This window comes from Prionailurus bengalensis, chromosome D3 (assembly GCF_016509475.1).
Source record: "Prionailurus bengalensis isolate Pbe53 chromosome D3, Fcat_Pben_1.1_paternal_pri, whole genome shotgun sequence".
NCBI lineage: Eukaryota > Metazoa > Chordata > Mammalia > Carnivora > Felidae > Prionailurus > Prionailurus bengalensis.
The window spans coordinates 55,916,905-55,931,625 of NC_057356.1; positions in this window are offsets into that span (position 1 = coordinate 55,916,905).

The window sequence follows — 14,721 nt, forward strand, 5'->3', positions numbered from 1 at the left end:
GACCTTGACCATGAAAGACTGCATGTGCTTCTTACCCATGGCCACCCTTAGTGCTGGCTAAGAGTACCACCCATTGGAACATGGCAACTTGTCACCAATAGAAGCAAGCTGATGGTGAGATTTATTTCAAAGCATTATTTGATAGCTTAAAGTTCTAGTAAGAGTAATAGATACATGACACCTGTAAAGCCTGAGTTACCCAGTTGACTCTATGAGGCAGAGAGAATGAAGAGAAAGTAAAGATAATTATGGCAAATTATAAAAAAGTAATTAGAAATAGTTCTAAAAGGAAATGAGCTAATTGTTTCAACGTTATTTAAGATTCCAAACTCACAGTTGTCTAATCGCTTTCCTATGTTGCAGGGTAACCAGTCTAAGCAACTAAGTCAAGTTCTCTGGATAAGTGTCGGGGTGGGGGTGCGGGGAGGGGGGAGAAGAAAATGAAAATATTCCAGAAATACCAAATGGAGATTAAATGTGTACACTCTTACATTTTTTTAATTGAAGCTTAAAAACTGTTTTGGAAATATGGGATAAGAACTGAATGTCATATCTAATACCATGAAGACAGTAGGTTGGTGTCCCGTATAGGAAATGCAAAAGGAAAGATGTGGCCGGTTCCCTCTTTGGTGGATGGATGAATTTCACTCATCCATCCAGGCTCATATAATGAAGGCCTTTAAATCTTATCTTGACTATGTCTGACTGAAATAGAAAATAAAGATGTCATCCTCACTTTTCCTTATTGCACTTCCTCCTAAAATGAAAAGCTGCCTTCTAGTGGTCTTTATTCTATGCATAGTTGTTCTCAGAGCTGAACTACTTCCTTTTTCTCCTTTGCCATCCGTTTCTTCCCTAATAACTTGAGATTAATGTTGCATCATCTTTAGCATTACAAGCACCAACCCACAAAATGTGGACAGAGAAACACAAATTGTACAGTGCTTGAAAATATCACCTACCATTTTATAATTATTATAATCGTGTACTGGACCATGCTCACGTTAATAAACCACAAGAGATTCTTTCATTTCACCCTGCTCTTTTTCACTCTTTAGCGTTTCGCAGAGATGGTTCCCTTTATTTGAACGCCTTCCTTCCCCACCCAAATGCCACTTTGCCTGACTGTCTCCGATTTATCTTTCTGGCCTGAGGTTTTAAGTGACCTCTTCCTGTAAACCTTCCTTAATCATCCCTTTGTTAGACACTCTTTGCACATTAGTGCTCTGTATGACTCTATTATAGAGGAATTTAATACACCAATGATTTTTGTCTTAGATATGTCTTCTTTAGGAGACAACAAACTCCTTGAGAGCAGGGATTAAATGCTAATTTTTCTTATATCCACAGTACATAACACCATGCCAGGAACATAGCTAGGCACTCCAAATATTTGTTGAGTGATTGAATGAACATAATCCCCAAACAAACATTATGCTATTTAACTAAACATAGTAATGAAAAAGTTATAGTAAGTTCTAAAGTCATGAAGATATTTACTACTTTGAATTCCTTTTAAATGAATGATAAATACATAAATGCACGATAATGTTACCATAAGCATTTGAAATAAGCCACATTTGTATTTTACTCAGTTATTTTCGTGGTCGTTTAGATGAGTCTTGATAACACTGAACATCTTGAATAGATAATTCATCTTACTCTTTCATGGTAGTCATTGAGAATCTATAGGAATTTAAAATGTGAGTAAAATTTCTTGACAATTTTTTTTCATTAAACATTGGCAGTGAATAAAAACACTATAAAATTATTTGGTTTAACGTATTAAGTTCTTCATTTTCAGTTTTTATCTATTTGAGTTGAATCCTAGTTAGAAACTTCATAATAACTTTGATAGTTACAAGATATATCATTTGATTTTGAAGAGGATGGTCATCCCAGAAAAGCAAAATATATATGTATTTTTCTTCCTCTCTTCAAGATGTAGCAACAATTTCGCAAGCACATTCTACAGCACATATGACAGTAATAACAGATTTTAGCATCACTTTCAGAGATAAAAAGGTGCTCCTAAGACTACTATTTTCCTAACATCTTTAAAAAGAAATGGAAATAAAGTTTAAAATCCTATCATTGGGATCTTTAAGAACATTACACACAGACTTAGTTCTGGAACCACTGCCCTCTAAGGATATATTTGTATGTTGTTTAGAACATATACTATAGCAAAAGATTAAACTATTTAGTGTTTTGAAATATTGACAAAGGAACTTGTTTTCTCTTCTAAATTTGATATTTGCTGCCTTCCCAATATTATGGGTGAGGCTATCAGAGTAATGGCTTTCTTACAATGCTCCTGAAATCTGAAAATGCTTTGATTTCTTCACAAATCAGTAATTTAACTGCATAGAAAAGAATCCATTTTTGTTGTACCTCATAACTGATAGAAAAATATTAAAATTTTGCCACACATGCTTATTATGTTAGAGGAAAAGGTTGTAAATGAGTGCTTAGAGCAACATCATGACTTATTATCCTTATATTGCAAATGTTGTGCATATTTTGATTTTTATTTAGCAATAAATTTTATTTTTGCAACTGCTTTTCTCTACTTATAGTTGTACAGGAAGAATTTTTAAATACTATATCATGGCAACTATTCACTTATAGCAAATTCAAATTAAAAGTTAATTGCATGTATTTTTTTCTTTCTATTCTCTAGATTATCATTATTTGTATTCGAAGGTGTTAATATTACTTCTTTATTTTCCCATACATTAGGGCTTATTATAAAGCTATATGGCTATATTTATGGTGTTTTCTGTAAAATCAATTTGAAGCCATTAATTGCTGTGCCATAGCTATAGGACACTGATTTATTTAACAACCATTTCTTCAAATAAAACCTTTTACAGCAATAGTCTTGCTAAAAACTTCTTTAAAAGTGTACACATGAGTAAACACACATACACACACACACACACACACACCCCAAACACCTATCATTGAATTAAAAAAAATACCCATGTCCGTAATTTCACATTCATTACTCTCCACTGAAGTTGCCTTAAATCTCCCAAAATTTAGAGACCCTAACCTACATTCAGAAAATATGAAGAAAAAAAAACACCTTGTAATTCTTCAGGAACCCCAAACTAGCCAAAGGTTGGTGGAATCATTCCACCTCATTCTATTCTTAAACTTTGTCATCAGTCAGAAGTTAGTAATAGACATATCATGCCAGCATCTTCCTCCTTGTCTTTTTTTCACTATTGTACCCTATTTCGATTCACTTTTAGTAATAATAATAGGAGGGAGCTGAATAATAAAGGAAAAGACTCCCTTCCTGAGAGTAATAGGGACTCTTACCTGATGATCAGTTAGGGCAGTGAATCTCAAAGTGTGGTCCCTGTGCGTCAGGATCAGTATCACCAGGGACTTGTTAAAAATACAAATGTCTAACTTGGAGGGTGGGGTCCAGCAAATCTGTATTTTAACAAGCCTCCGGGTGATAGTGAGGCACAGTTAACATTCAGAACCACTGATTGAGAGAAGAGTTACCATGACAATCATGCATGTGAGAGTACACAGATAATTCTACAGTGTCTTTGAAGATCTCCCCCAGATTTATTGGTTAAATGCTGGAAAAATTGATAATAGTGAGGTACTGTGGCCCTGGACGTATCGCACACTAAGAAACTGTATCATCAAACAATTGTGACCATGGGGCATTTACCTCATGAATTACAACACAAAGTATGAAAACTCCAAAGACTGAGGGGTTACACCGGATTGAACAGTACCCCCCAAATTCACACGCCCCTGGAACTCAGAATGTGACCTTATTTAGAAATAGGGTCTTTGCAGATGTAATAATTAAGATGAGGTCACTGTGAATTACCGTGGGCCCTCCTGCACTTCCTGGTATCACAATAATAAGGGCGGGTAGAGAGACACCAGGGAAGAAGACTGCAAAGATGGAGGCAGAGATTGGAGTTTTGCTGCCGCAAACCAACGAACAGCAAGGATTGGTGGCGATACCTTTGCTAGGAGAGAGACATGGGTGGACTCGCCCCCAGAGCCTCCAGTAGGAGCCAACTCTGCTGACCTTGATTTAGGACTTTAGGCCTCCTGAGCTACGGTAGAATAAATGTCTGTTCCAAGCCAACCAGCTTTTGCTAAGTTGTCATGGCAGCCGTGCAGGGACTAATGCAGTGGACCGCATGGAGTTTATATTTTGTGCGTATCCTTTGACTTGTTTTTGGTCCATAAAGATCTTCGCACAAATATGCTCTGTAAAGAAGGCTGTCCTGTCCCTCTTACCCCTCCTCCTCTACCCATCTCCCCACCCTTTCAAAGGATCTTTGAAGAGTCTAGTTTTAGCTGTGAAAGTCATGTTCTCATTTACCACTGGAGAAAAAAAAAATTCCCCTAGAAGAATATTAAATGTAAAACCCTTTCATTTTGTGTATTTTTAGTTAGAAATTATGCTTATTATCTCTCATCCATCTGTCTTTCAGGAAAATTTTCGATTGACATGGATTATGCTTTTTAAGCTGCTTTATACTCATTTGTTCAGATACATACCAAGCCTTTTAATTGGACCATTTTATATGCAAATAACTAATACCATTAAGTGTATCTGAGCCTCCTTCTGTTGCTGTTTAGCTGTGTCATAAATGCACTGACCCTCGGCAAGCAGGGTTAATCAGAGTCGCGTGCAAGTGCAGTGTGCATGCGTGTGGTGACTGCCCGCTGTAGATCTGAGATAAAGAATAGAGATTTACCACGCAGAGTTCTTTTGTGTCTTAAAAACAAAACACACATAATTATGAATGATGTATTTAGGGAAGCCTGCCTTAAGGAAATGGATTTGCATTCACTGTACCTGATGTGAATAGCTGCGTATGAGCTCCTCTGCTGTGTTTTTTTCACCCAAATGACTTAGCAGAGCATCTATATTTTAACGTGCAAATATATATTTTAAAAAGTCATAAAAGTTAAAAGGAATATTTAACAACAAGACAAGGGGCACCTGGGTGGAGCAGTTGGTTAAGTGTCCGACTTGGGCCCCGGCCATGATCTCACAGTTCCCGAGTTCCAGCCCCACACAGGGCTCTGTGCTGCCAGCTCAGAGCCTGGAGCCTGCTTCAGATTCTGTCTCCTTCTCTCTCTGCCCCTCCCCCACTCGGCCTCTCTCTGTCTCTGAAAAATAAATAAACATTAAAAAATATTTTTTAACAACTTTGATGTAGTAACTTAAATGACTTAAAAGATCTATCTTAAAAAAAAACAACTTTACATGTAATATTTTTAAAACCACAAAATGCTTCAGAGCACGATTTTTCCTGGGCTTTCTTCCATGTTTTATTTCTACAGCTTTCATTTCTGAACCTGTTAATTTTCAAGTTTCCCCGAAAACTTTTAATATTCTTAGTCCATTTATCAACATGGTTTTCTAGTATTCTTAATTACAGTTTTTGAGCCAGCATAGAGATCTCAGAGATATTTATGAGACAGTTACTCTCCTCACAATAAGATTAATTCCACGTTTTAACACAACAGTGGTACTGCGGTTTGAATTCCACGCTAAGGAGCCTGGAATTTACTTTTAAAAATCAGTGTAGGTGAGGGGTGCCTGGGTGGCTTAGTTGGTTAAGAATTCAACTCTTGGTTTGGGCTCAGGTAATGATCTCATGGTTTGTGAGTTCGAGCCCTCCATTGGGCTCTGCACTGGCACTATGGAGCCTGCTTGAGATTCTTTCTCTCTCTCTCTCTCTCTCTCAATCTCTCTCTCTCTCTCAAAATAAACTTTAAAAAAATAAAAATTAGTGTAGGTGATAAATATTGTTGTGTAAAGGAATAGCATAATAAATGTTACACAGATCTGAAGGTATTCAGCAAGACTACTTAGAGAAAAAGATCTATCTTTTTTCTTTTTTAAGTTTCACTTATCTATTTGGAGAGAAAGAGAAAGAGAGAGCAAGAGCAGAGGAGGGGCAGAGAGAAGGAGAGAGAGAAAATCCCAAGCAGGCTCCACACTGTCAGCACAGAGCCTGATGCGGGGCTTGAACTCATGAACTGTGAAATCATGACCTGAGCCGAAATCAGGAGTCGGCTGCTTAACCGACTGAGCCACCCAGGCGCCCCAAGATCTATCTTATCACGTGTAGATTGATCCTATTTCTATAGTAACTACTCAAACAAAAAATCCTTTGCTTCATTCTTGCAACATATCTACTATGTGTTAAGATAGAGGGATAGAGAAGAAATTCAGCCCTACTTTCAAGGAGTAGTAATCTAACAGGGAAGAGGGACAATAACCACGCAATTATAAATCAGCCTAAATATACCGCATTGGGTCACTTGGGCTGGGGGGAATTAAGAAAGGTACTATATCGGTTTCCTAGGGCTGCTGTTACAAATTACCACAAACTTGGTGGCTTGAAACAAGAGAAATGTATTCTCTCATAGTTCTGGAGGCTAGAAGTCCAAAATCAAGGCCTCCTGCAGGGCCATACTCCCTCTGAAGGCTATAGGAGTGCATCTTTCCTTGCTTTTCCAGCTTCTGGTGGCTCCAGGCATTCCTTGGCTCATGGCTGTGTCACTGCAGTCTGCCTCCATCTTCTCATGTGTCTGTCCCCTCCTCTCTTGTCTCTTATAAGGACATGTGTCACTGGATTTCAGACCCTTCCTAATTCAGGATGATCTCGTCTCAAAATCCTTAACTGAATTACATCTACAAATACCCTATTTCCAAATAACATTACATTAACAGGTTCTAAGTAGACATATCTTTGCTGGGGGGGGGGGCACCATTCAACTCACTGCAGCTACCCAGAGGCGGTGACACCTCCCTAGCAGAGCAGGTTTGAGGAGAGAGGAGAGAGGAGAGACATATGTGAGTTCTCTTTTAGGCATGGAGGTATGTCTTTTCTCCTTTAAGTTAGCACAATGCCTAGCATGTAGCAAGAACTCCATGACTGTGAGATTATTAGCGAAATACTCTCAGGAAACTGTTCATTGGCAAGTGGACATACACTTCTGGAGATCAGAAGAAAGGTCTGGGTTGGACAAAGGAATGGATAAGATTACCAAGAGAAGCTGTGCGAGAACAGAGAAGAATAAAGCAAGGACTAAGAGTCCATCGTTGAACTGGGTTTGGAAAAGACTGAGAAGGAATTGCTGGAAAAACCAGAGGGAAGCCAGGATAGAGGGGTGGCATAGGAGACAAGAAAGGAAGGAATCTTGAAGAAGGAGGAGGAGGAGGAAAGAAAAGGGTGTCAGGTGACATTAAGTTGATTAAGTAGTATAAAGCCTGAATTTGGGAACTTTGATTTAAGCAATTTCAGAAGTTAGGAAGCCAGTTTTCAGTGGATTAAAAATAGCAGAAGGTTTGACAGACATTGTTTTTAATTTCCTAATGGACGATGAAACTAAACCAATAGATAGGCTTCCCTCCACAACTCACTATGCACATATTTCAGAGAAAGCATTGTGAAAAACTTCTATGAGAGGACACATGTCTGTGACCTCTCTCCTTTGATCCCAGAGACAGACCATGCAAGTTGTTATGGATCATTAGAGCCGCTGTGCTGGTGTCTTCCATTCGTAACCTCTCTGCTCGTCGCTGGACATCTTATCACATTCACAGTGGGAGAATGCAGATTCCAAACTGCGATTCTGACTCTGATCTTCCATGTAAAAGAATGTTCTTCAGGCATCCCACTGAATCCACTATAAAACATCAGTCGGGCATACAGAACATCAACTTGGAGACCTTCCTGATGAGTAGTGTGAAATATATTTACAATAAAAGGACCCTGCAGTTTTATATGCTAGAGATTTAAGAACACCTTACCATCATCAGCTTTTTCCTTTACAACGACATCTGCTATTAAATGAATTTAGTTTAGGTTTTTTTTTTTAAGTTAGTAACTGAAATATCCTGATGGCTATCATCTCATCTATTGGAAGGAGACTGAGCAAGCCCTTCCATGGCATATTGTAATATTCCACAAATTTGGCCTTTTCAGTTCCATTGAAAATTAAAATTATTCCGTTGAAATTAAGGAATAGTTGAACACTGTGGTTTCTCTGTGTAACTTAGTATCTCCACAACCCTCTTGAAGTAATAACGATAGAAACTATATTCCAGTTCATTTGTGTGAACTAATTAAAAACAATTTTTGGAAGAAGAGTAGGTTTGGACTTTTGGATATTGTTATTTTAGATGGTAACTGTCATTAGAAGTCCTTGAATCATTTTCTCTGCTTTATGAACTGAGATTATGGCAGCTGTGTTCACTTCAAAAACTAAAAATGAACTTGCCATTCCCTAGCTTCACAAACAGAACTTTAAAATCAGGCAAAATATGGGGCACCTGGGTGGCTCAGTCAGTTAAGCGCCCGACTTTGGATCAGGTTATGATCTCATGGTTCGTGGGTTTGAGTCCCACATCGGGCTCTGTGCTGACAGCTCAGAGCCTGGAGCCTGCTTCAGATTCTGTGTCTCCTTCTCTCTCTGACCTTCCCCCTCTAGCACTCTGCCTCCCTCTCTCTCAAAAAATAAATAAACATTAAAAAAATTTTTTGCATGAATAAAATCAGGCAAAACAAAAGAACTTAACTTAAAATGAACTCTTTAACTGTTACATATTTTCAGATTGAATATGTAAGAATTTGGATGTGATTCTTAAGGGAATTATTTAAAATTTTGTTTTATAAAGATTTCATGTTAGGCTTTGTAATATAGAATTACAAAGTATATAGGTCAATGAGAAATTATTAAGCTGGAACATGTGCAAAGTCTGCTTATGCTATTTTATTACGCCATTCTATAATAACTGATAGATATTAAAACCTTAAATTTGGGATTTACATCAACGGGTCAGTAGATAAACATAGCCTTAATCTTAGCCTTTATTATTCCTATCTGCTATTTCAATACAAAATTCAATTAAGATATGATTCTAAGGATTCTTCAGCATAGCACAGAAATATCCAGCAATATATTTTCTACTCCTTTAGAATTTATATTCACAAACTACATACATGTGTCTAATTAGAATTTAATAAGCTTTTCACCCAAGAGAGAATTCCGATCTCTATAAAGCTTTTATCCTTGCCCTACTTACAATGTCACTATCAAGTTCTTTATTCTGCAGGTTTATTTTTTGAGAAGATACAATTATATGTTATTTTCCTGCATGTTACAGTTATGCAGTTTTCTTTACATGAATGCTGCTTTCTGAAGAAAATGCTCTTTGAAATGTTAGGAAAGTAAAAACTATTGTTTCTATAGAAATAGGAATATTCTGTGTGAGTAATAGATTGCAAAGTGAGGTGCCTTCACCATGAGTCTCTCTTTGTTGTTCACGCTAAATGAAGGGTAATTTTACAAAAATAAGGCCAAGAAAAATGAAATATGGGATTTCATAGTTTACCAGAAGTCAAAGATTTTTACTGCCAATAATTCAGCACAGTGTAGCCTCAAGCCATACTCTACGCTGTGGTGTGTGTGCTCGTGTGCGTGCACGCACACGCGCACGCATGCACGCACGCACGCGCACACACACAGTGCTACAATTTGTCGAGGCAATCTGTCATTACAAATTTGAGAAAGACAAGAGAATTCCTTGGGAATTTGGTTGTAAGTGATGTTGTTTTATGGAGAAAAGGACATTCCAGGTTTTAGGTTAAATAACCTTTTAGTGCTTCTGTTCAAGGCTCATTTCACTCCCCCACCCCCACCCAAGCTTCCTACGTGCCACTTGTCTTCCCTTTGTCTCCAGATCTTTCCTCTTCTCTTTTGTCCTTTCATTTTCCCTGCTTCTTTCTGTAACCCTACATTGCTCCATGCATAATCATAAAGGGTTCCATTTATTATTCTTTTTCAGAGTTTATCTCCAAAACAATGCTTTATCATTTATCAAATGCTGATTCATTACTCAAAGATGTCCGTAACTGTCAATCAAGCCTCCTGACAGGCCTGAGAAAACTCCTGTTACTATTCTGAGTCCACGTCCCCTCCGCTACAAAACTTTGACCCTGAATATTAATTCCAGCCATGGAAAGCAACGTATGATGCACTGCCTTCTTGGGAAATAGCTTGGCAGGCTCTTAACCTCATCGGATCTAGCCTGCTGGGAGGTTATGCCACTACGTGAACGTTCACACACACACCTTCATGTGTGTAGACATGTGTTAGTTTGTGAAGGTGTGAGAACAACTCAAGAGAAAGCAGAGAAGAAGCTGCATCTGTGAGAGAGGAGATGATTATTGGACTACACTCCCATAGAATGCTCGTGAAGGAGCTGGAGCACAAGTGAGAGATTAGCCGTAGGAAGGAAGTGGAATACTTGTCCTTTGAAAACGAAAAGGAGTGACCCAATAAAGAAAAGGGGAATCTTTTAGGCAACTGGAAAGAGAAGTTAAATCATGTTGGACCGCATCTATTTTTTAATGAAACAGTGAGAAGTCAAGGGTGGGACTTCAGTCTTGAGCAGAAGAGGAAAAGTTTCATCTGTCTCAAGTGCATACCTTATTTGTCAGGGTTCTGCAGAGACACGGAACCAATATAGCATGTGTATATGTATGTATAGAGTTTTTTTTTAAGGAATCAGCTCACAGGGTTAGATGCTGGCAAATCCAGGGTAGGCTTGAAGGCTGGAGACTCAGGAAGAACTGATATTAAAGTTCAAGTCCAAAGGTTACCTACTGTTCATAGAAAGTCAGTCTTTATTCCATAAAGGCCTTCAACTGATTGACTGAGGTTCACCCACATTCTCGAGGACAATCTGCTGTATTCAAAGTCCACCAATTTAAATGTAAGTCTTGTTCACAAAAAGCACGCTCATAGAAACATCTAAAATGAAATTTGGCTAAATAGCTGCACACCCATGGCCTAGTCAAGTTGACAAATAAAGTTAACCATCACACATATGTTACCTTTGCTGCCTGCCTAACTCCATGTTCTTCAAGAATCAGTTCTCCCATCTCCTCAGAAAGCCTTCCCCATGTGCATCCTCAGGTGTTTGCAACCCCAAACTAAATTCCCAGACGACATCTGTTTGATTTCCCCCACTAGAATGTAGTCCCTGAGGATATGGATTTCTTTTTCATTTCTGTATCTTCAGCACCTCAGATATCACTAGCTATATCCTAAGCACTCGATAAAAAGTCGACGAATGTCTTTCAGTTTTCCTACATTGCATACTTATTGAAAACAGAGACAGTCTTAAAATACTTTTTTATAACAACACCTAGCACAAGTTAAGAGCCCAATAAATGGTTTCCTGGAAGGAATAAATGGATAAGTTACTTACCGAGTGCTTACTGTGTATGTTTCCTTATCCCTGATTACTTTGATTTTATTCCAATATTGAAAAAAAAAAAGTTTTTCAAGGAATTTGCACAGATTTGCATTGCTGTACATGTGGAGAAATTATACTAGCAACTGTGGTTACAGGTCAAAAAATGCTGGTGGCAGGAATCAGACATCAGCAATTTTTAAAGTCCTGCAGGTGATCCTCGTGGTTGGGAATCCCTGTACCAGATACAGTTAAAGTAGGGAGGAAGTACAGGAAGGTTAAGAATAGCGAACATCTCTGTGGAGGGCAAGGCCATATGGGGACACCAGGAAAGAGGCTTTGAGCAGGCTCCAGAGGAAGAGTAAAGGACACCTATAGACAAGAGAGGAGTACTAAAGAGAAAGGTATGGTATGTTTCAGAACCCTCTTTGAGAGGCGCTGGTAGCTCAGTTGGATAAGCGTCTGACTTGATTTTGGCTCAGGTCATAATCTCACAGCTTGTGGGATCGAGCCCCACATAGGGTTCTGTGCTCTCAGTGCAGAGGCTCCTGGGCTTCTCTCTCTCTCCCTCTCTCTCTGCCCCTCCCTATCTCTCTCAAAATAAATAAATAAAAACTTTTTTAAAAAACCACTCTTTGAGTATTTACCAAGTGCCAGGCACCGTGCTAAGTACTTTATGTGGATTGCCCCTTGTCTTCATAACAGCCCCGCAAGGATACTATGTTATGTTCTTTTTCCAGATGAGGAAATTGAGGTTTATACAGTTTAACTGAGTTCCCCAATACGCCATATCAAGTGAACAGAACAGCAACATTTCAAGCCTGTGACTGTCTGCAAAGTTTATGTTCTTTCCACCACACCAGTGGTTCTCAACCCTAACTGCACAGTAGAAGCACCCAAATTTATGCCCCACTTAAGATCTGTTATACGAGGATCTCTAGGTAAGAGGCCCCAGCACCTGTATTTTATATGAAATCCCACTATGTTTCTAAAGCACCGCCACGGTTGAAAACCACTACCACAAACACCATAGATTCTCCTTTGTTTTGCCAACCTTCACACTGTGGGCTCAAAAGTGCTTTCATCCAGAAGGAGACTTGACTCAATCAGTTTATAAATGGTCTGCCCCCAATTCAGATAAGGGAGCCTGAATGGTTACACATTTGCCAGGTAATTCGAGATGCTCTTAATAGGTGTCCACTTTGATGTTAGCAAGAGTTTTATCCCATTGTTACTTTGAATTAATAAAAGGATTACACCATGCCGAGGCTCTGACTTTCCACAAAGGTTCCTGCTCAGTGCCGCTCTGCCTTTGTGGGTTTTATAACACAGCTGATGCTTTATACATCCTACCTCATTCCAAAAATAGTTAGGTAATGCTGGGCCACACACACACACACACACACACACACACACCCCACAAATGAATCAGGCCATGGCGGATGTCACGAAGCAATTGTTGAGTTTAATATCAGATTTTCTTCTATTAATTTTGGATACACCCAACTCATTTTTCTTTTTATTATAAAAGCTTGCAGCTAATGTCCATGATCGCTAACTTCATGTGAAATAAAGTGCATTTGTGCAAACTCCTGAAGACGTGAAAATTCAGTCAGGTATGCATATAAAAGACTAACCTGATAAAATTTAATATCAATCCCAATAAGAAAGATTAGAGGAGAAAAACCAAAAATAGATAATATAGAGCAGGAGTTTTCCACCCTGGCTGCACATGAAAATCTAGGAGGACTTTTTAAGCAAATAGATGATCAGAACCCACCCCAGAGATTGATTAGACTGATAAAACTGGTCCACTTTGGCCTGGACCTTGTTACTATAAAAACTCTCTAGGGGCGCCTGGGTGGCTCAGTCGGTTGAGCGTCTGACTTCAGCTCAGGTCACGATCTCACGGTTCGTGAGTTCGAGCCCTGTGTCAGGCTCTGGGCTGATGGCTCAGAGCCTGGAGCCTGCTTCCGATCCTGTGTCTCCCTCTCTCTCTGCCCCTCCCCCATTCATGCTCTGTCTCTCTCTGTCTCAAAAATAAACAAACATTAAAAAAAAATTAAAAACAAAAAACAAAAAACAAAAAAACCCAACTCTCTAGGTGATTCAAATCTACTGTTTTTCTTACCTTCCCCCAGACCTTCCACTGTTGTAAAAGATGAGTATAAAATGAGAATATTCTGATTCACATATTTACTGTCAAGGATGGTGATGATGGTGATGATGATGATTAAAGGAGCTCTAATTGAATTTGCTGTGTGCTAGGCCACTTTTCCAAGTGTTTTACATATAACTCATTCAGTGCTCACAAGAGCTATTTTATGAGAGAAATATTATATTATTATCATCTTTTTGCAGATGAAAACCGGGTGTAGAGAGATTAAGTTAACTCAGTGCCGGACTTGGCAGGGGTGGAATGTGGGTCTAGAGTGTGCCCTGGCACCCCGTGGTCTTACAGCCTCAAGTGAGATTATGAAATAACTAGATTCTGTCACCCCAGCTCTCCCTCCCATCAGGTTCCCTTTCCTTCTTCTAGATGTTTTCAGGGTCTAACCTGGTACAGGCTCGCCCATTATTAGGTGACAAGGAAAAGGAGATTCCTCCTCTCTGCCATCTAACTTCCATACCTATAGTATTTGCCTTGCAATACAACAAGCCCAAGTCTTCAGGATCCAAGGAAATACTTCTAGGTGGTTAATCTGTGTTGGAAAGGAAACCTCTTAATTTCTCAGTACAAGGGAAAAATTTAGGGCTTCACAATCAGGCAGATATTAAGATCAGATTTAGGGACCCTTATTTATTAACCCCAATAATCTGAGTAATTTAATCTGACACTTAGTTTCTTAATCTGCTAGTGGAAATAATAATGCCTAAACCATTATTATGGTTTATCTTTTTGTACACTTACTTTCAATAAATCTTTTTTTTTTTGTATTTAAAGCATATTTCTTTTAGAAAACATGTAGTTTGGTAGTGCTTTTTTATTAAGTTTGATAATCGAGTAGTTATTATATTACATTTAACGTAATGGTAGGTTAAGTCTTCCATCTTGTTATTTGTTTTCAGTTTGGTTCATCTGTTTCTTGTTCTTGTGTTCCTTATTTTTTGCCTTCTGAGTTAATTAAATACCTTAGTATTCCCTTTTATCCCCTCTATTGCTCGTTTTCACAGTAAGTACCTTAGTGGAATGATTTTTCGTCCCAGTGATTGTATCTTGAGATCACACAACATGCACCTTTAACTTATCATTGTCTCCTTCAAAAAAACATTACCAAAAGAACAATCTTAAGAAACTTAGAAAATTGTAATTCCATGTATTCACTTGCTCTTCTTTGTTTCCTCTTTGTCTTGTATTTTATTCACTCACAGGCAAATGAATAAGTACTCATAGGTAAATAAATTACAGTAAAACCTTGGATTGTGAGTAACTTGTTCCGCGAGTGTTC